This window comes from Sus scrofa, chromosome 5 (assembly GCF_000003025.6).
Source record: "Sus scrofa isolate TJ Tabasco breed Duroc chromosome 5, Sscrofa11.1, whole genome shotgun sequence".
NCBI lineage: Eukaryota > Metazoa > Chordata > Mammalia > Artiodactyla > Suidae > Sus > Sus scrofa.
The window spans coordinates 65,220,172-65,243,868 of NC_010447.5; positions in this window are offsets into that span (position 1 = coordinate 65,220,172).

A 23,697-nucleotide genomic window follows, 5' to 3' on the forward strand; every position below is an offset into this window, starting at 1 on the left:
GGAATAAAAGCCTGAGCCCCAGGCACAGCTTTTTTGTGTTCTTGCCTTTGGAGAGAATCGCCTACAAGTTTCCTTTATCTTGGCGATAAATCATAATTAATAATTCACCATTATACTCTGGCAGACACAGGGCCAAGGCGGCACCGCCCCGAGCATTGGCAGGCTCAGCGCTGCTCTTTTGCTCAGCTGCCTCTTATTTGTTTTCAGTGCAGAGACGTGTCCATGGCAAAGGCCCATGAGACCTGAACAGGAGGCCAAGGGGCACCCTCTTGGTCGATCCATGACTTTGAAAGATGCTCTTGGCATCTTGCGTGGAGCTGGCCACCACTGGTGGAGTCAGAAGACTGCAAGGGGCCGGGAGGAGTCAATGGCAAGGGGCGTGGGTCAGATTTGCACCAGGCCGGGAAGCTAAGGGGTCTTTTTTACTAAGTATTTCTCTCTGCCTTTAAGCTAGACTTATTTTACCTGAAATGTCAGTCACTCCCTATTGGACCCTGCCCCTTACATAGGCCCCTCACTCAGCAGAAATTCACAGGACAACTTTTAACGGAAGGCACTGATGAATGGTCAGCACTTCACTAGAAGAAACTACGTCCCTCCTTCCAGGATTTACAACATACAGAAAATCCCACAGAATCATCCCCTCTCTCTTCTGCCGCCAGGACTGCACATGCTCTGACTTGACTCTGTCCATAAGCGCCCATCATCTATCAGGCCAGGATTAACAACTGGATGGGCTAAAACAACCTAAAAAGGGAAGCAGTGAGGAGCTCAGGAAACCAGCCACTAGGACTGAACGGGCCACAGGAACAACCTGCTTAATCTGTGTGCTGATGGCTGTCAGACGCTGGTCAGTGGCCAAACCTCTCTAGACAGACCGCAGGGCAGGCTTCTATTCCTGCCACTTTCCTTTTGTGGTCCGTGTCATGAGTCGGTAACCACTACTAGTAGATGCCTGGATGACATACATAAAGCAGGATAATAGGTTGGATGCGTCATGGCCCTGATTCTGAAAGGCATCCTTTCAGATCGCAGCCAGAGGATTTTAAGTTGCCTGTGATCGGGGCGACCCCTGAGTGTAGCCAACTCGTTTTATGGATGGGAAAACAAAAAGCTCATAAAATGTTTGACTCAGAATTGCCCATTTGTTGGCACCAGAGCCGTAACTTCCAGCCCAGCCATCGGGGGTTGGGGGGGGGGAAGGGGTGTGGTGGTCTCACCAACACCCAAGGTCGTACCTCTTATGGATGCCCTCCTAATCTGCCCTCCTCTTGTACTTAAAAACCTATGCTTTTTATCTTTCTGGGTCTGAGTACCTCTCATCTTGTAAAGAACAGATCAACTGTCACCTTGTAGGTTTTCCCTCAAGCCCCGTAACAACACCACCCTATGGCCCTCCCCACTCTGCAGAGCTGCTGTTTATGCATCTGCCTAACTTCGCTGGGCTTTCAGCCCAAGTCCCCTACACAGTAGAAGCTTAATACAGTTTTCTCTGCTTGAAATGGCATCAGTCATCTTACAGGGAAAGAAGTCAGAAAATTTGAGTGGTGGGAAACGTACATAGCGTGGAAGACTTGCCTTAAAGGGAAAATCAGAAATGTCAAGGAAATCTGGTCCGACAGCTAAATCTCAAGGATGGGTATAAGAGGCAACATTTTGGTAGCTCTAATATGATTAACTAATGAGGGTTTTAGTGCTGCACTGTATTTCTGCTTTCTGTCATTTTCTGTTGCAATTTATTTTGAGCTCAACCCACTTTGGTTGTGATGTTAAGTCAGTTTGAGAAAAAAATTCTCAGCTCAAGATCAACCTCATTTGGAACATGAAGTCATCATCGTATTCTTTCCTCTCTATGACACAAAGGCTAAAATAATACAGAGCACAGAGCTGAGTGCTTGTCTTATACAACCGTCAGCCGTGAGAAATGTGGGTGAGGCATACGCCCAGGCCCCCCAAGACTGGGTGTGGAGGTTCTGTGGTCAGGGGATGCAGGGGGGCATGGAGGTTCAGAGAGCAGACATGCAACAAAACCAGAAAATGATTCCTAATTTGCCAGTTCTAGACCAGTGACCTTGGAGAAATGACCATTTTGAGAGCTCAATTTCACATCTCATGCGCTTGTTCTGAAGAGAAGTTAAAATCCTAGTTTCGGAGTTCCCATCATGGCGCAGTGGTTAACGAATCCGACTAGGAACCATGAGGTTGCGGGTTTGATCCCTGGCCTTGCTCAGTGGGTTAATGATCAGGCGTTGCCGTGAGCTGTGGTGTAGGTTGCAGATGTGGCTCGGATCCCACGTTGCTGTGGCTCTGGCGTAGGCTGGTGGCTACAGCTCCGATTCAACCCCTAGCCTGGGAACCTCCATATGCCGTGGGAGCGGCCCAAGAATTGCAAAAAGACAAAAAAAAAAAGAACCAGCAAAGTGGAAACTAAAGCCACAAGGAGATACTTATGCAGCCACTAAGTTTAATAATATCAGGTGTTGGTTGCAATGTGGAACAACCAAAAAAGACAAAAGACAAAAAAAAAAAATCCTTGTTTCCATCTGTGTCCACACAGAGGAAACACTCATGATAGGAGTGGAGCTGTTGGTAGCTGTTTTTCGGTTTTGGTTTTTTTTGTTTTTAAATTTTATGGCTGCACCCAAGACATATGGAAGTTCCCAGGCCAGGGAATGAATCCAGGCCAAAGCTGCAACCCAAGCCATAGCTGTAGCAATGCTGAATCCTTTAACCCACTGCACTGGCCTGGGGATCATAACTGGTGCCTCCACAATGACCTGAGTTGCTGTAGTCAGATTCGTAACTCATTGCACCACCACAGGAACTCCTGGTGGTGTTTTTGATTACGAAAAGTTCAAGTTTTGCGTTCTCTTTGTTCTACCTGTGTCCTCTCCCACCATGCTCTTTTTATCTACCCATCCCGACTAGGAGAAAATGAGTCTTAGAATCAGCGTGGGTGTATTGTGGTGGTTACGAGCTCCAGCTCTGCAGGAATCCACCAGAGTTTAAACCCTAATTTAACAAGATGCATGCACCCCAATGTTCATAACGGCACTTTTACAATAGCCCAAACCTGGAAGCAACCTAAATGTCCATCAGCAGAGGACTGGATAAAGAAGATGTGACATGAAAAGATAATAGAATATTACTCACCCATAAAAAAGAATGAAATTATGCCATTTGCAGCAACATGGTTGGATCTGGAGATTATCATGCCAAGTGAAGTAAGGCAGACAGAGAAAGACAAATACCATATGATATCACTTGTACGTGGAATCTAAAAAAAAAAAGATATAAAAGAACTTATTTACAAAACAGAAACAGACTCACAGACAGAAAAACAGCTTATGATTATCAAAGTGGAAAGGACAGAAATAAATTAGGAGATTGAGACTAACAGATGCACACTGCTGTATATAGAATAGATAATCAATAAAGTCCTACTGTATAGCACAGGGAACTATACCCAGTATGTTGTGATAACATATGAGGGAAGAGAATCTGACAAAGAATATATATAGATTCAATTATATATATATATAATTATATATTATATTAGGTATTATATATAAAGTTGTATCACTTTGTGGTACACCTGAAAACTAACACAATATTGTAAATCAACTGTACCTCCATTTAAAAATAATAATTAAAAAAAGCAAAAAATAAAAACATAAATAAATCTTGACTTTGCATTTTCTTAGCTGTGAGACTTTGGGCCACTTATTTAACTTCACTGTACTTCAGTTTTCTTATTTAAAAATGAGGATGATGGAGTTCCCGTCGTGGCGCAGTGGTTAACGAATCCGACTAGGAACCATGAGGTTGCGGGTTCGGTCCCTGCCCTTGCTCAGTGGGTTAACGATCTGGCGTTGCCGTGAGCTGTGGTGTAGGTTGCAGACGCGGCTCGGATCCTGCGTTGCTGTGCCTCTGGCGTAGGCCGGTGGCTACAGCTCCGATTCAACCCCTAGCCTGGGAACCTCCATATGCCGCGGGAGCGGCCCAAGAAATAGCAACAACAACAAAAAAGACAAAAAGACAAAAGACAAAAAAAAATAAATAAATAAATAAAAATAAAAAAAAATAAAAATGAGGATGATAATAAAACCTACTTTATCATGTTTCGCAAGGATCCGATTCATCAGCACACAAACTTTATGGAAGACAGAACTGGCTAATTCTCATCTTTCACCGCTTCTGCCCATAAGTGCTTCCCGTTCTCCCAGGGCCCTGCCATTGACCCAGCTGCCAGCCGAGGCCAGAGTCACGAAAGCAGGGAGCGAATATGGAGGGTACGGCCCTAGACCCCCTGGACTACAGACAAGCAGGGGTCAAGGCAGGGTCAGGAATCAGATCTGGACCAGTATCAGGACTTAGGGTCAGTGATGTCCAGAAGTCAAGAGAGGTTTCCAGGTAAGCATTCAAGGGGACAGAAGCAGACCTGAGAGTCAGCTCACTTAAAAACCAGAGTGCCCGGGGGGCCTAATGGTTAAGGATTGGGCATTGTCACTTGTGTGGTGCACATTCAGTTGCTGGCCTGGGAACTTCTGCATGCCATGGGCATGGGGAGAAAAAAAAGGTTAGTTGATTTATTAAAAAGCAAACACCTGAAAACCTTGAAACTAAGGCAAAGGCACACAAGGAAGAAATCCTTTTGGACAAAGGCTATTTTTTGAGACTTTTCAGGGCATGGTCCAAGAGAGCAGCCCTGCAACCATGCCTAGTTGATGTGATTTATTCATTCACTTATTTATGTTTCAGTAAACATGTATGGTACTTGCCAGGCACTGTTCTGGGTATGAGATTGAACAGTGTGGCAAATGCACAGAACTCCTTGCTCTGGTGAGTTTGATTCTACACACATATTTACATTTATATTATAAAAATTTCCATGCAGGGTACATTCACACACAGAATGCAATCTCGAGGAGATTCCGGGAGTTCCCATTATGGCTCAGTGGGTTAAGGACCTGAGGTCGTCTCTATGAGGATGCGGGTTTGATCCCTGGCCTTGCTCAGTGGGTTAAGGATCCGGCATGGTGGCAGGCTTCAGCGTAGGTCACAGATGCAACTCGGATCCTGTGTTGCCATGGCTGTGGTGCCACTCCGATTCAACCCCTAGCCCATGAACTTCCCTATGCTGCAAGTGCGGCACTAAAAATAAAAGAAAAGAACAAAAAACAAATGAGTAGATTCTGATTAAGAGCTGGATGCCAGCCAAGAAGGTTTATTATCATCCTCACTTTTAAATAAGAAAACTGAAGTACAGGAAGTTAAATTTTGTGCATTTGCCTCACCACATCTCCACTCTATTCAGTGTTTTCTGTCCCTTTTCATCCCACTCAGGACTGGATACTGGACTAGGACATCAGTATAGAGGCCATCGTAGGTCCCCTCCAGTTTATACCTAAAGTAAACAATTTGCTTGCAAATGTTGGTACCTTTCAGTAACAAATTTTATCTCCACAGCTCACACCTGATCACCCATCTTTGCCCCCCAGAGGTGAGTTTGGACATCAGGTTGTCTGGGGATGCTTCTTGCTACTCTTGGCAGATTCTGAAAGATTACAAACGCAGTTAAGACAGGGCAGGTTGGTGAGAGTGTGCATGTAGCCGTGGGGCCAGTGAAGGACCCGGTGGGGTTGTGGAGGGTGAAGGTGTCCCTTCCTCCGACCTGGCCAGTCACCAAGGACCCATTTCAAAGCCCTTCCCCCAGTGGCCGGTACCTGAACTGAGAGCTGAGGCTAGTGCACCTGCCCGGTGCTGACCAAGCACTTTACTGCCCACATTAGGGTCTCTTGGTATCATCACCGCCCCAGTCTGATCGCTGGCTCCCCAGAATCTCACAATGGTAGTGTGGAGCTGTTCCAGTCTCTTGTAGAGCTGGTGGGGGTTTCTGTTGTTCCCTGGTTACTATGGAAACCCCCCCCACAAATAAATATTTGGATAAGGATGAGGAACAACCCCCCTTAGAGGATGTGTGTATTTTATTTAATGCTGAAAGTATTTAAGCATAGTTCAGAGGGCAGCTCCACCGGCAACAGCTGACTCTTTTCAGACGGAATGCTGCTTCTCTTTGACCACACGCTCAGCATCCCTAACTTCATTTCTCTCCTCCTTCCTGTGGAGTTTCTCTTCTTTTTCCCTTGGTTCTTTTTTCTTTACATTTTCTCTCTCCTGTGCATCCCCTTGGAACCTCTTTTCCCTTTTCTCTCACGTCGCCTCCTCTCACTGTAAAGCACAGCGTATTCTGGGCGGCTACGTCTGCACGGAGCTGGTGTGGAGCAGCTCTGGTCCTCGAGACCATAAATGACAGAAGTCGCTGTCCCTTGGCTGCATGTCACAGTGCAGGCCCATGGCCAAGGCCCACTTCCGGTGCTTGCTGGAGAGATGCTGAGAGGTCCTCCTGGCAAGTACACAGATGGCGGGTGATGGAGTCCGGATGCCGGGACTTAGGGCAGGTCAAAACAATGATCGCTCGAGTGTAAACTGTGCTAATTGCTGGGGACAAAGGGAGAGCCAGGCCCCAGTGGAGTATGTTTCGGGGTGGAGTTCTCCAAGCAAGAGGTGGCTTATGCTGCTCACACATTATTAGTAAGAGTCCCTGCCTAAGCTTCCAAACTGCCTTGGTTTTAATTCTCCTTTTACCGATGGAGAGATGGGGCGCTACTCTTTTACACCAGCATGCAAAACTTGGTTTTGATCATTTATAGATCCTTTCCTACAGGTGGAGATATGTTTCTTGAAAGGCAGCTCTCTTAAAGCACTATAGAGACACAACTAGATGACAGATAGATGGAGAGAATAGACAGACATATGTATAAATACACACACATATAAAAAATAACTATGTATGCACCGTGTGTATACACACACACACATTTTGTAGTAAAATAAAACACAGACACAGACAACTTCACAAAACCATATCCTGGTTATTTATCATGGGGAAAACAGCTTTAATCCATCCCTGTCAAGAAAGAATTTTGCAGCCACCCAAGCAACTGTTCTCTCATTCCTGATACAGCACCATTGTCCCTCTAAAAGGAAGAACTATCTCAGTTTTACAGTAATCACGTCCTTGAATAACTTTATGGTTTTGTCACTCCTGTGCATCCCTAAATGCTGTACTCAAATCTTGCACATTTTGCAAAAACTTGGCCTTTAAACCTCCTTTAATCTGAACTTTCTTCCCCCTTGCTCTTTTCCTTATAATCTATGTTGATGAACCTGGTGTGTGAGCTATGGTCTAGGTCTGGCTGGCCCCACACTCTCTGTGCAGGTCAACATGCTCCTTTAGTCTTGGTGTTTCCTGCAAATTGTCAGCCAGAACGTGAGACTTGGCCAGACTCCAATGTGACCCTTTTGGCAAGACTACAGTGGTGGCGTGTTTTTTCATCACAGCACTGTATCCAGTTTTCAATTTTGTTGGATGTTAGTAGCTATTGATTCTCAAAACCTAAATCCATTCCTTCACTGGGAGTTGGTAACATCTTAATTTTGTTTTTCATCTAATACCTCAACTTTTTGAAAAAGGAAACATTTTTCTCATACAATATTTTGTTCCTCAATATTTTGTTCCTGTAGGAAGGGCCGGATAAATGCTAGAATCTTACGTCTTACCCAGTTTTCAAGATCGGTTCTTTGTCACCCTCTGAAGATGACCAATTACAAATATCATTATAAATCTGAACGGTTTGGTGGGTTGCAATTCATTGCAATTCTTTTCTTTCTTGAGACTCTACATGTCCCCTTTCCCTACTGAGAGCCTTTTCATGTTGGTCCCTGTGTCCTTTGGACGTGACCCTAGTAGTTGGTCAGAGCTGTCACGCTCTCAGGTAGGACAGGCTAGTCCAGGCGCACCTTGAATATTCTTCAAAAAGCCCTGTTTGATTTTTTGTTTTTCGCTTTTTAATGGGACATAGTGTTTCATGACCACCACGTGGTTACTAGAGATGCTTATTACTGCTGGGTTTTATAGATATAGAGATGTGTAAATACAGGTACCCTCTGTACACGCATAGGTGATGGCTTCATACATACATATGGTGTTTCCATTTCAAACCCATGACTATGTGGCATTTCCTCAAACTCTTCTAAGTTATGTATGTGTCTCCTTCCATTCAAACTTAAAATCCTGGCTCTCAAAGACACCAAGAGTGTTAGAGTTAGAAGATCCCCCCGTAAGGATTCTTTTTTTTCTCCCACATCACACAAACGAGAGTGTCAAAATAACAATATCAGTACTAGCTCTACCAATTGTGATTTCTCGAAGAAGTTTGCAAAATTGTATGTTGTTTTCCCCCATTCGCTCTGTTATTTTTTATGATTATACTGTATTTACATTATCTGAGTATATACGTATGTATGTATATAAGGATGTGTGTGTATGTGTGTGTGTGTGTGTGTATGTATGTATCTATGTCTGTCTATCTGTCTGTCTACCTATCTATCTATCTATCTATCTATCTATCTATCTATCTATCCATCTATCTTCCATCCTGTACTCCTTCCCACTTAATCCTTGTTTAACCTCAGTTCTACAAGTATATTTAAGTACATGTATATATAATTTAACCATCACTATTACTCCTTTTATCTGTTTCCGTCTAGTTTCTTTTTGGTCGTCTGAAGCCCATTCTCCAGGAAATTCCTTGGAAAGGGCTTATGGATACAAAATTGTCTGATTCTTGATATTGTTAATAGAATTGTTTCCCTTTTTCTTTCATTGAATATTTTAAATAAGTGAACTTCATTTTTCTCATGGTATAAAAGTATGATGACAAAATTACTTTTTATTCCCTCTAAAAGTAATGTATTTCTTTTTACCTACGTACTAATATAATTTAAAAATTTTAAAGCATGAGTAATGTTATTAGAATACATTTCTATGATGATCATTCTGTGTTGATATCCTCAGACACATGATATATTCTTTCAATGTTTTCAAATGCTTTTAAATTTAGGAACATTTTTAAAAATAAATTTTATTGGCATATAGTTGACTGACCAAGTTGTGCTAGTTTCAGGTGTATAGCAAAGTAAATCAGTTTTTTGGAACATTTTCTTGATTTTAGTATTTCTTCTTTCCCTTTGCTTTGTTTTTTTTTTTCTTCAGACCATCTACCATTAGTGCATTGAATCTTCTTTATCTTTAATATTTGTCATTCTGACTCAAACAATTTTTTATATTTTATTTTTTATGCCATTTTTTTTTTCTTTTTTTTTTAAATTAAAGAATAGCTGATTTACAGTGTTGTGTCATTTTTTTTCCCTCATACTGACTTCTTTTTCTAATGCTATCTCCCATCATGTTCTATCTCAAGAGACTAGACATAGTTCCCTGACCTGTATAGTAAGTAGGACCCCATTGCTTCTATCGATTCAAAAGGTAATAATTTGCGTCTACCAACCCCAAATACTTGCAATCACTCCAGTTTTTCCTGACTTAATTTTTCATCCTTTTTGAATTTTTATTTCTCCTAAGCCACTGTCTGTTGTGTTTATTTATCCTCGTGCTTCTTCTAGCTTACTTTGCATTTCTAAATGGATTTTTTCGTTTATTTCTAATTTTTTCCGATACTCTGTTTTTGAGGTTTTTGAATTCTTTTGTTAAATCATAGTTGATTTACAATGTTTCTTCAATTTCCGTCATACAGCAATGTGACCCCAGACACACACAGTTCCCTGTGCTCTACAGTAGGACCCCATCACCCATCCATTTCAAGTGTAACTAACAGTTTGCATCCACCAACCCCAAAAGTTTTTCTCTCAGATCTTGTAAAAAATTAATGTCTTTTAGTTTACTTTGAACTATTAGGTTACAGATTTGCTTTTTCAAAACCGTGAGACTTCTACATATACATATATACGCACAGTATATACATATATACAGTAAATATCAAAAGTCCTCAATCTAGGCAGTAGGTAGTCAGCAACTCATGAGACATGGATGTCCATATCTCCACACCTGGGGAGACTCAACAGAGAGACTCAGATCCAGCGTCAGTGGCATTAGTGGGAGCCTGACAACAACCAAATAAAACCCAGCCCCCAATTCGTGACTCATAAATGACTCTGCATCCTGGGAAGGAACTGACAAACATAAGACCTGGCTGCAGACACACAGCAGTTAGGTAACAAGGCGGATGAACAAGATGGCAAGTGGAGTCCAGGTCAAAAGACAAATAGTGATGGATTAGGTTCAAGTCTTGCATATGCTACTTATTAGCTTTGGTGAATTCAGAAATGTATCTAACCTTTCTCATTCTCAGGTTCCTCCACAGTAAAATGAGAATAATCATAGAAACCTCTCTGTCTGATGGGAATATTCATGGAAATAACAAGTGCGAAAGTTTCTGGTTCAAGCACCCCTTCGTCATTTCCTCCTCTTCATCTGAAATCATGGTATTTGGTTTTTGGGTTTGATCAGCCAAGCTGATTGTGGGTTTCTGCATCTGGTTCTTACCATTATCATTGTCATCATCTTTGTCATTGTCTTTGTGGTTCTTATTGTAGACTTTGTAGAGTCTGGTGATGTTGACAAACAGCTTTCCCCACAAGTGAAGGCATGGTTTGAGAAAATTTACAGCAAATTAATTTTGGAATAGCGTGAAACAAATGAACTGATGTTTGTAAGCCTGTGGTTGTTGAAGTAAGTTTTCCAGCGCACACCCACGTCTGTGATGCACAGCGCTTCTCTATCCCCATGGCAGTGTTGATGGCCTGAGGTCTTTTCCCAAGGAGGTAGCAGCTCCAGCAGAATCTTCTCAGAGCCACTTCCAAAGCACTTAAATGGAAAATCCCATTACGTGCCTGGATGATGACAAGTTAGCAGTCCCATCAGTCTGCATTTGCATAGCTTGTTATGGTTGATGAATTAGATGGAAAACACGGAAAGAGAACAAAGCAGTCATTCTCTATAAAGACCATTCTTCAAGCTCATTCATTTGTCAGACCCTGGTTTTTGATGACACGCAGAGCCTTCTAAACATCTTTCCAGCTACATCTGTACAGAGCAAAAAGCTGTCATGCTGACTAGTTCATCACAGATTTTGGGCCAATCATTGAATCAGTTCCCACTTCACCCCTGGATCTCCTCTACCTCCAAGAAGGTTTCTACTGCCTTATCCAATTTCAATCCCAGGAAGGAAATAAGGAAGAGGAGAGAATAGTTTATCTAATTTATAATATGTTTGCCTATTTGCAAGGTACTTTTAAAAGGGGATTATGTGCTTATATTCAGTAATGTACAATTTTAAATGTAGCAAGCTTATGACACATCAAATTTGCCCTTTTGGTGTAGTTAAGACCATCAAGATCCTGGCTCTAGTCATGACTTCTTATATGAGTGCTTGGTTCTGTGCTGACTTTAATCTGTTTCTGCATCTCATATTAGTGCACATCAGGGCTGGTCAATGGGGTTGTTTTCTTGTACAAAGCTACTTTCCTAATTTCAAGGGGCTCTCAGCACCTCTCTTGTTGACTTTTGCATACACAGGGCATTGCCCTCAGCCAAATGGAGCAAGTCCTAGAGCCGCCTTGCCCAAGATCACACCTGCTTCCCGGCGGCAGTCTGCATCACATAACCGAGTGATGTAGGAACAAAGAGACTTGGCCTCCTTGCCTCCATCATGAAATCGTTGGATGCTCATTCAACTGCAGAGCATCCTGTGGGGTTGGCCGGTGCCTCTGTGGCCCGTGCATGTCCATTCAACTTCACCTTCTGCCCAATCCTGCTCCCCGAACTGAACTCTTTCTACACGTGAATCTCTTATCTCAGAGCTGTTTCATGGAGAATTGGCTTAAGATGTCTTATAAAGGGGGCTCTCTGATCCATAAGTACTTTGATTCTATAGGACACCTTTATCTCCAGCAACCTTCCTTCTCCCCTCTCCTCTCCACCAACACACCTCCCAATGCCCAGCTATTAGAGCAGAAAATCAAAGAAGAGGCAGGATGCTGGAGCACCGAGACTTCAAGTGAGTTTTGTTGACCAACAGATTGTCCAGGAGCACTGAAAGAGAACCCATTCTCCCTGCCACTTAGGGAGCAGTTGGTTATATAGGAAGAGAGGTAGTTTCTATTTTTAGCACAGGTTTGTTCTTGTGCTGAGCCAATAGTCAAGGGTTAGGAGAAGGCAACCTCCTTAGGAATATGGTGACGGTTTGGGGTAGGGGGTGGTGGGAAGAACATCCCATGATGAAAGACTGTTTAACTGGTCTCCAAGGCAGCTCATTATTCCAGGGGGATCAGCCTTCTAGACTGTAAGTCTGATTAGAGTTTTAGTGGAGTCTAGCAAGTCATGTTCGATCCTCCACCTAAGACCAGCCAGTTTCAGGAGTCACTTCCATGTCCTAACAAAGGTTAGAGATTTTCCATATAAGTACTGCACACTAACCGATTGCACCCCTGGAGCTTCAAAGGTTAGAGATTTTCTGATCTCAGACAGCAAGGTCTTACTTTCCCATCCCCCTCTGGTGCCTTTCTCAAAAAATGTTTTCTCCTTCTATGACTCAAAGTCCCTTTTGGGAGGAAGTCAGACTAGTCTCCACAAATACCACTTCCTGCTGGAGAGAATGCCTTCCTGGGTAGGTCTCTCTCCTTCTAGTTGTCTCCCATACCTTGTAAATAGAGCTGCACGCAGAGGGCTGGGATGCAGGAATGGAAGGAAGGCGTGACCCTCTTCTCCACCTTGACATGGGTCCCTTCGGGCAGGCTGTTCCTCCTGCACCTGGTCCACAGCCTCTCCCAACAGCAAGAACAAATACAGAAGCATATTAAGCTCATACCAGTTGGCTGGATTCCTACAAGCCACCCAATTAAAGATGGACTCTATGTCCTGCCAACTGCATTGCTTCAACCCTCTTCTTGGAATTTCAGTAAGTGACCACCTTTCTCCAGGAAGACTTTCTGCCTCAACTCTACCCATTTTCAAACCATTGACACAGTTTCTGACTCAGTAGGTCACCTTTATTCTCTCCTCTCCTTAAACCCCTCCCTCACCTGAGCATATAATAACTAATTGTGGGTGGTTAGCCATTATGTGTATAATTTGGGTATGGCTTAGAATAACTCTGATTGGCCAATGAACAAACTGACGGTGTGGGTTTTTTTTAAGCTGTCCATCCATATTATCCCCAAGACACCACCATGAAGTATTCATTCTACTTTTATTCTCAGGTCTTTCTCATAATTACCCATAGTTCTTTCTTTCCTACATGCCTTGAACTGTATGTGGATCTGTCTTCTCAGCTAACGTGTCTTTTGGCCGGCAGGATCCACATTAATCATCCTTGCATCCAGTGTTTGCTGTTTCCCACCCACTGCTTCTGATTTGCACATATTTGGTACTCATTAAATACAAGTTAAGTAAAAACACTTAATGCACCAGTAGTCAAAAATTAGAGTTTATAATTCTCAAGAAACATTTCTCCCTAATCAGCACCACCAAGTGCTCAATGTTCTTCACTAAGTGGCATCTTCCCAAGTCTGCTGGTGTGCACTCAGGTGTGGCAGAAGGACGCGGCTGCTAGATCACAGTCTCCACTCCCCACGTGTGATCGTGGAGCCAGCCCCACCCCTCACCTAATCGCATAGCCACACCCCCACAGAGAGCTTGAGCAATGCTATTTTATGGACTTCAGTTTCCTTATCAATAAAGTGTTGGTTTTCCTTCCTGGCCCATCACATCTTCTTCCCTGTGACTCTGTGATCTCCCAGGTTCGGAGATGAATTAATTAGAATCATTGGCATCCATCCACCCAGCCTGGTGGTGGCCACATAAGTCTCTCCTCTGAGCAGGAACCCAGATGTGGGGTGATTTCCCACACAGGAGCCATTTGGCCTTAGTGCAAAATGTTCATCTTTTCAGATGATGAAGCAAAATACATTCTTCAGAACACCTGATGGACTTTTGAATGCAGCTTCTGCCCAAGTTTCCTACGTCCATAGAGAGCTTATCTAACTCACTCCTCATCTTCTTGGGCTTTTATTAGGAGGTGGGAGGGAGGTGGGTGCAGGGACAGGTAAGCCTGCCTGTTGCCATATAGGTCTTTGTCAAGATCTTAGTTTGCACACATGTATGTGCTGCTTCCTGCCACTAACAATCTGTAAAGTTCTTGTGGAAAGTGATCATCTTCTATTACTTAGGAATCTCATCTTTTATCTTGTCCCCAAATTAACATTACTGCTTTGTTGAAAGGCTTTACATTAGAGGAAACAAAATATCTTTTTTTTTTTTTTTTTGTCTTTTAAGGCCACACCTGCAGCATGTGGAGGTTCCCAGGCTAGCGGTGGAATCAGAGCTGTAGCCGCCAGCCTACACTACACCATAGCCACAGCAACAAAGGATCCAAGCCGCATCTGCAACCTGCACCACAGCTCACGGCAACACCAGATCCTTAACCCACTGAGCGAGGCCAGGGATCGAACCTGAGTCCTCATCGATGCTGGTCGGGTTCTTTAACCCCTGAGCCACGATGGGAATGCCAAAACAAAATATCTTACCTGAGCTCATAAAGAGAAAAAATCAGTGGCCCAGAAGAACACATAAAAAGTGCTGTTGAAATGATTAATGATAAATAACAATACATATTAAAATAGATAGATTGATGCAAATCTATGTGGAGGAGGGTGCGGCAAAGCAGTTTTTTCAGATCAAAATGAATTTGCATTGGACCTGCATAATCGTGGTATGGTGGTCTTTACTAAGGTGAATTGAAAATTAAAATTAAAAATTTGGAGTTCTCGTTGTGGCACAGCTAAAATAAATCCAACTAGGAACCATGAGGATGTGGGTTCCATACCTGGCCTTGCTCAGTGGATTAAGGATCTGGCATTGCTGTGGGCTGTGGTGTAGCTCGCAGACACAGCTCGAATGGTTGTAGTTGTGGAGTAGGCCAGTGGCTACAGCTCTGATTCGACCCCTAGCTGGGAACCTCCATATACTGTGAGTTTGGCCCTTAAAAAAAATAATAATAATTTGTTAAAACAAGGACTTCCCTGGTGGTGCAGCGGTTAAGGATCCAATGTTATCACTGTTCTGGTGAAGGTTCAATCCCTGGCCCAGGAACATCTACATGCCCTGGGCACAGCCCAAAAAAAAAAAAAAATTTTCTTTTGGTTGGAATCATTGGTAATTTTCTCTCAATTACAGAGGCTCTTGTTATTAGTCTGCTTGGGCTGCTGTACACAGTACCACAGTAGCTTAAAGGACAGAAACTGTGGAGTTCCCATTGTGGTACAGCAGAAACGAATCTGTCTAGTATCCATGAGGATGCAGGTTCCATTCTTGGACTTGCTCAGTGGGTCAAGGATCTGGGGGTGCCATGAGCTGTGATGTAGGTACCGGAGGCAGCTTGGATCTGGTGTTGCTGTGGCTATGGCATAGGCTGGTAGCTGCAGCTCTGATTCGACCCCTAGCCTGGGAACCTCCATATGCCATGTGTGTGGCCCTAAAAAAAAAAAAAAAAGGACAGAAAATTTCTCATAGTTATGGAGGCTGCAAGTTCAAGACCAAAGTGACAGCCGTGTTGGTTCCTGGTGAGACCTCTCTCCTTACCTTGCAGATGACCGAGTTCTTCATGTCCTCACCTGGCCTTTCTCTGACTGTGCTCACTCCTGGTGTCTCTTTCTCTTCTCAAGTGGACACCAGGCTTGTTGGATTACAGCCTCACCCTTATGACCCAATATAATCATAATTATCTCCTTAAAGACCCTATCTCCAAATACAGTCACATAGTTGGTCAAGGCTTCGACCTTTGAATTTGGGGAAATGCGTTTCAGTCCATATTACCCTTCAGATCTACTTCTGGGGATTAAAACGGGCATGGAAGTGAAAGGCTTAGTTTTAAAGCAACCTAGACTCAATTCCCATTACTCATTCTAGAAATAGGAAGCTAAGATGATTCAAGAAGCTATTTGTGTTCAGCCTCAGAAAGTCAGTTTATTTTCCCCCTATTTTGCACCAGGTTGAATTTTCAGATTAACTCTCTGGTTTGGTTTCCAAAGGTTGTTTCCAACTCTTTGCTATAAAAATGTCTGTGCACCTGTCTCTTTGTATATCTATTGAGTAAATTTGTAAGAAGTAAAATTGCTGGGTACATAGACACTTGACCAAATCCTGGACATTTGAGAGTCAAATGGCTACGCTGGCTTATCCTTCTACCTGCAAAGTGTGTGAGTTTACATTCTTCCTGTATTTAATGTTAATCCAGTCCTTGTTTTATTTTCCTAATTTTGCTAGTTTCATAGGTATACGTGGGGGTGTCAAATTATTATTTGATTTCTCATGTTCCTGATTAGGAATCAAGTTGAACACCTGTTCCTAAGTGCATTATCTTGTCAGCTTTTATCTTCTATAAATTGTCTATATATTTTCTTGGCTCATTGTCACTTGGGTTTCCTGGCTGTTTCTTGCAGATTTACATAACTTTCTTATATATTCTGGATTACAATCAGTCGTATGTTTTGCAACATACTTTCCCTGTCTGGCAACTGTCAAACTTGTGTAGAGTTTTTCTCAGAACAACATATTTCCTTTTTAGGTGGTCAAATTCAGAGTGTTTCCCCTTATGCTATATGTTTTGCAACTTGCTTTGCAAACGTTCCTACAAGTAAAGAACACAGAGATAACTTCCAAAGGTTCTTCTAATAGTTTCATACTTTTGCTTTTCATGTTTAAACCTTTCATCTACTTGGAATTTACTTTTGCAAGCAGTTTGAATTTGAGTTCTAATTTTACCTACCCTCTGTGTTTTTCAATTTCCCCATCACAATCTACTAAATGATCAGTCCTTTCATTATCGACGTGTGAGGTCTCTTCCATGATAAACTAAGATCTCTGGGGTATATGGGTTCAGTTTCTGAAAGCCCCATTCTGTTTAATTGGCATATCTTTTGGTCCTAATGCCAGTATCACGCCAGTTTTAATTCATTTCTTTTTGCAACGTGTTTTAATATCCAGTAAAGAGTGTCCTCTTTTGGTCCTTTTTCAAAATAGGTAAGTCCTTCATACATATTTATTGTTCCATATTCTATTTTAGTGTTATTTAATCTTTTTCTCTAGGAGTTACATTGACAGTATGTAAACTTTATATATGACTTGGGGACAATCGGAATTTTTATTTGTTTTTCTCATTCATGAGCATGGTATAATTCTTTATTTACTTAATTTTGAAATGTCCTATCAGCTATTTTATCATTTCTTGCCATGGAGGTCTTGTGCATTTTCATTTCTTTGTAAGTAATTTAGAGCTTTTAAGCCCCATTTTATTTATTTATTTATTTATTTATTCATAGCTTCTGGCCTATGCCACAGCCACAGCATTGTGGGATCCGAGCCACATCTGCTATCTACACCACAGCTCACAACAATGCCAGATCCTTTACTCACTGAGCAAGGCCAGGGATCAAACCTGAGTCCTCATGGATACTAGTTGGAGTCTTTTCCTCTGCTCCACAACAGGAGCTCCCTTAATTCCTATTTTAAATGGTATTTTTCTTTATGGATTCTTAGTGAGTTTATTATGTTGTTATAAATGCTACTTACTTTCAAAGACATTTTCTGGGGTTACCGCTAGTACAGCAGTTTGTTAGTTTTATTGGGCTATTCAAGTATTATTTTATATATTATGATTTTTCTCTTTCCAACTCTTATGCCTCTTATTTCTTTTCCTTGTCATTTATTCATTGGAGGATGGAGAGTGGCAGTAGCAGCAAATACCCTTATTTTTTTCCTAACTTCCCTAACAAATTTTAAAAAAGCAACTCCAGAATGCTTAAAACAGATTTTAGAGGTTTTATGGAAGACAGTGATTACATTATAAACAGTGAGATTAAGTGATGGGTAGATACTGTGGCTTGCCACACCATGAGGGTGCTCTCCTGTTGTTGGAAAGGGATGTTACCAAGGGTTAAACCTGCAACATACAGACAAGAATTCTACAGTTTCTCTTTGATTTTTTCAGAACCATCAAAAGAGAATTGAATCAACAGGATCCTGACTATGAAACCTGAGTTAATTCAGTGTTAGGTCCTAAAATCTTCTGTGTCCCACATTTTGGCAACCTTTCTAAGAAAATGGGTTTTTTAGAACTCCCTTGTGGCACATTGAGTTAAGGATCCGGCACTGTCACTGCAGCAGCTTGGGTTGCTACAACTGTGTGGCCTTGGAACTTTTGCATATTGCGGGTATGGCCAAACAGAAAAAGAAAAAAAGAATGTTTTGAGGAGTTCCTGTCATGGCTCAGTGGAAACAAATCTGACTAGCATCCATGAGGACACAGGTTCGATCCTTGGCCTTGCTCAGTGGGTTAAGGATCTGGCGTTGCCGTGAGCTGTGATGTAGGTCACAGATGAAGCTCAGATGTGGCATTGCTGTGGCTGTGGCACAGGCTACAGCTTCAATTCTGCACAAGACCAAAAAAAAAAAAGAATGTTTTGAGCAAATAAGCGACGTAATCAAAGTGATAAATGCTAGCAGTCACTAATCCTTTCAGATTTCTAAAGACTATTCAATTCCATCCCATCATCCCTGTGCTCATGGTCCCATTGCTCTTGACCTTGACTATAGGACAAGACTCCTGACTTACCTGCCTGCCTCCACATTCTTCTTCTTCTTCTTCTTCTTCTTTTTTTTTTTTTTGCTTTTTAGGACTGCATCTATGGTATATGGAGGTTCCCAGGCTAAGGGTCGAATCAGAGCTACAGCTGCTGGCCTACACCACAGCCACAACCTGGGATCCCAGTCTTACCTACCCCACTGCTCACTGCAACACTGTATCCTTAACCCACTGAGCAAGGCCAGGGGTCATACCCGCATTCTCATGGATACTAATCATACTGCTGAACCACAGTGGGTTCTTGATTACACCCTCCAGCCTGTCACCAGAGTCATGGCCTGAGGGCAATCTGACACACCTCGACATCTTTGAAACATCTGTCTGAAAAATCTAAGCATTTCCCCCCACCCCCAGAAAGAGACCTCCTGCTGAGAAAACAGTACCTGCTGGAGTGAAATTAGCCTCAGGTCCCCATCCTGCATTCATTGCACCACCTCCTCTCCATGACCACACTGACCACCCTTTGTTCCTGAATTTCTCTCTCCTCCTGGACTCCAAGTCAGGAGTCTGCTAAAAGGGCCCTGGCATCTTACTTTGCTTTGAGATTGGGGTCACTTGCTCTGTGATAGGATTTACCATTCATGTGCCTCATGCTATTCTTCTAGACCTGAAGATCTGATGGTCTGCTTCTGATCTTCATTTTGCTCAGAGCTAACCTACCACAGTGTCCTCTGCTATGAAATCCTTGACACCTCATTTATTAAAAGAGAAAACTCGGGCCTATGTGTGTGTGTGTGTGTGTATGTACGTATATGTGTACACACACACACACACACACACACACAATGGAATACTACTTGGCCATAAAAAAGAATTAAATAATGCCACTTGCAGCAACATGGATGGCCCTAGATATTATTATTCTTAAGTGATGTAAGTCAGAAAGAAAGACAAATACCCTATGATATCACTTATATGCGGAATCTAAAACATGACACAAATGAATTATTTGTGAACCAGAAACAGACTCACAGATACAGAGAACAGACTTGTGGTTGCGAAGGGAATGGGGGGGGGAAGGAAGTTGGGAGCTTGCGATTAGCAGAGGCAAACTATTACGTATGGGATGAATAAACGACAAGGTCTTACTGATTAGCATAAGGAACTATATTCAATATCCTACGATGAACAATAATGGAAAAGAATGTGAAAAAGGATACCCACATGGGTAACAGAATTACTTTGCTGTACCGTAGAAATGAACACAATGTTATAAATCAACTATACTTCACTAAAACTTTTTTAAAAAGAAGACTGGCAAAATAAACATGTTGGATGCAAAAAAGGAAAGAAAGCCCGGAGAGTTTCCATTGGGGCTAAGAGGGTTATGAATGGGGTTAGTATCCATGAGGATGAAGGTTCAATCCTTGGCCTTGCTCAGTGGGTTAGGGGACCAGCGTGAGCTGTGGTGTAGGTCATAGCTGCAGCTCAGATTTCTCCTTGCTGTGGCTGTGGTGTAGGCTGGCAGCTGTAGCTCTGATTTGACCCCTAGCCTGGGAACCTCCACATGCCACAGGTAAGGCCCTAAAAATCAACAAAAAGAAAAATGAAAAAGAAAACAAAGCCCGTCTTCTCAACACAATGTGCAAAGCCAGAGTTCACACCCACTGACACCCGACCAGCCGCCATTCCTCCACCAGCCATGTATTTCCAGGCTCCCTTACCTTCCCACTTACTGTTTGTTCTCTCTCAAATGCAACTTTCCTCCTCTTTCTTTATTTTCTGAACCCCTCTTTATCTTAAAGGACCAATTTAAATGCCAGGTCATCTGAAACTCACCCACTTCACCTTGGTAAGTAATACTTCCTTCCCTTAGGCTCTAACAGTAGGGTGTTTACATGTGTGGGATGGTCCAGCATCACTTTTTGGTTATTACTGGCTTTCAAGTGTGTTCAACTAGCCCATGTATCCCCTAACTTGCCCCTTTCCAGAAGTCAGCTTTGGTGGCAGGGAATGAATATGAGCTGAAAAGAGTTTGTTTGGCATGAACAATATTTGGGGAGGTTGATTGGTGTCCCATGCAGGATGGCTCATGAGAGACACTGAAGAGAGAGGCCCCAGAGGCAACTGCGTGCCCCAGTCCTGACCAAGGGGTGCAAGAACCGGGGTGAGAACAGAGAGAGTGGAGGTGAGGTCCCAGGATCCTGTTACTAGAGTCGGTGCTGGTGGATGGGAACAGTGAGGGAGGCGAAGCATCTAAAACATTCTGGGATTTTGAGTGCAGGTGCTTAGGGGGATGATGGTCTATTAACAGAAACAGGGAAGGAAGGAGGAGGTGACCTTGAAGGAAGGACATCTTGGGTTTGAAGTCCACCAGGACATATGGTTGCAAAGTCCCTCTTGGACGTGAGTCCAGGGCTGGGAACGAAGATTTAACACAGACCGAGGAGATGCCATCTTTGAGGCTGTGGTAAGAGACTGGAGATGCTACTGTATAAGCGAGAGGAAAAGGGGGAAATGCTTGGTTGGGGACACAAAAGAGGAATAAAAAAATAAGGACACTGAGAATGAGGAGGAGAAAGGGCCAGAAAGTAGGCATGGACCAGCACAGTGTTTTGGGGCAGAAGCCAAAAGGGAAGAATTCCAAAGAGTAAGAGGTCAGCAATATCAAGTTCTCTATGGAAGACGGGGCTGAAGAAGAGACCACGAGGAGGACCTGGGTGACCTTGGTGACTTTCAAGAGAGCCCTTTCTGAGCAGAGGAGGGGGTGGGGACACTGGCGGATGTGAGGGCGGTGGACGGGAGGAAGCGGAGGTGGCAGGTGCAGCCCGTTCTGCAGGGGATTTGGCAGCAAGGAGAGGGAGAGGCCGGGAAGGGCCGGGATGTGTGTTTATCACCCCGCGTCCAGCACACTGCCCACTCAGCTCCAAACTCTGTCCCCCGTCCCCTCTTCTCGGTTCCCACAGCCCTCCCCCTCTGGCCTGGTTGGGGAACAACCCTGCAGGCTTTTCTTGTCCATTTCTCTTCACTCCGATGCTTCCTCCGTGCTTCAGGAAAAGTCTTGTAGCGTTGTTCTTGTCCTATTTCTCCTGGAATCAAAGATGAAATAAGGAGTTCCTGTCGTGGTGTAGCGGAAACGAATCCGACTAGGAACCATGAGGTTGTAGGTTCGATCCCTGGCCTTGCTCAGTGGGTTAAGGATCCAGTGTTGCCATGAGCTGTGGTGTAGGTCGAAGATGCAGCTCGGATCCTGCGTTGCTGTGGCTCTGGTGTAGGCCGGCGGCTACAGCTCCAATTAGACCCCTATAGCCTGGGAACCTCCATATGCTGCAGGTTCGGCCCTAAAAAGCAAAAAAAAAAAAAAAAAAAAAAAAACCAAACATGAAATGAGCCCGGTGCCTCACCCAGTGACACCAGATTCTCCAGGCTTGGGCCTCAAGGTCCTTACAGAATTCTTTTCCCTGCTGTCCCCAGAGCCCCAGCTTGTATATCAATCTCCAGGAGCCCCCACCACCCTGAGTCTGTTGGCAACTCCCTCCTCCCCCCACCACACACACCAGAAGAGACCTTGCAACCACCTCCAAAGTCACCCTCGTTTCTTCTCAAGTGTTTCCTTTTTCCTCTGCTTGTGCTGGAAACTGATCTTTCAGAATTGTCTTCCTCCAAAAGACGTCATCTTTCTTTTTCAGAACAGTCATTTCTTTTTTGTGTTTGGGCAGGATGGAGGAAAAGCTGCGGGGCCTGTGCCTTTTAGCCAGAAGGTAAGTGTGTATTTGTCCTGCACGAGAACCAGAGCCGCCCCCAAGGCCATTTGTAAATGCCCTCTCTACCATGCAGACCTCCTGATTTCCTAAATTTCCTGTTGCTTTGAAACACTGTAGCATTTTGTTTATGCCAGGGGAACATGAGATATATATATATATATTTTGTGGAACCCATACCATGGCAGCAACCCAGGCCATAGCAGTGACAACACCAGATCCTTAACCCACTGATCCACTGGGGAACTCCTTTACATTTATAATGAGCACATATCTACACATACACCGTCTTCCTATTGCTCTTGGAGGGCAGGTACCCATTTTGCATCCTTACAAGCCTACTAGAGGCCTGCAACCTAAGGAGGTAATAAATGTGAATTAAATTGCCAGGGAAGTCATCCTCCAACCTCCAAACGGGCCGAGAGGATGCAGACACGGGCAGGCGGGCACACGGGGAGATGGAGTTTTCCGTTGCCCAGACAGAGTGGCTCCGCAGTGGGTGATGGGCCCTCCCTCTCCTGTGAAGTCAGACAGACACCCTATTGTCCTGGCTCCCCAGCACCCCCGAGGCTGAGGGCGGCTGTCAGAGCCGCACAGGTTGGCATCTGGTGATGTTTAATTCAGCGCCGCATCACAGACTGTCTCGCATTGTTCTCCACCGTTTCCCGTGGGGCTGTCTTTTCTCTCCAAGATTCAACAACAACAAACATTGCCTGGGTCCCATATACTTACTTACTGTGTGCCAGGCACTCTCACATCACACAGTTTTCACCTTGAAAACACACGGGAGCCCTGCGTGGTAGGTGTTCCTGCCGTCACCGTAGTTTTCCAGGGCAGAAGCTGAGTTTCACAGACTTGCCGAAGGTCATGTGACTAACATGTGACTAATTTGGACCCAAATGAGCCAAGCTTCTGTCTCTTTTTTCACTCGTCGAGGGCAGGACAGGACTTGACTCCCTCCCTCCCACCCAGGACCAGCCCTTCCTCCCATCCATCCCTGAAGCATCCTTGATTCAAAGCTCACTATGGCATCCTTCTCCTTGACTGACTAGGAACTGCGTTTCCTGCTACTGCGCAGAGGAGGGAAAACTCCCTGCTCTCTTTCTGCCCAGGTGCTGGGCCCGGCTTGCCTGTAGGGATAAGGGCAGAGCTATAAATGCTCGCAGCCTTGCCTCCCATCAGCACTAAACATCGGAGCTCCTTCCCTTGAGAAGCTGATGAATAAATGAGACATGTGGCCCAAACAAAGGCCGCCCTGCCTCAGGCTGCTCCCGGTGATTTCATCTGAATGGTTAAGGGGTGTGAATCCATTTCCTGACCTTTATGATGAAGGAACTGGTCACTGATCGGGAAGGTCTCCATTGGGCACACAA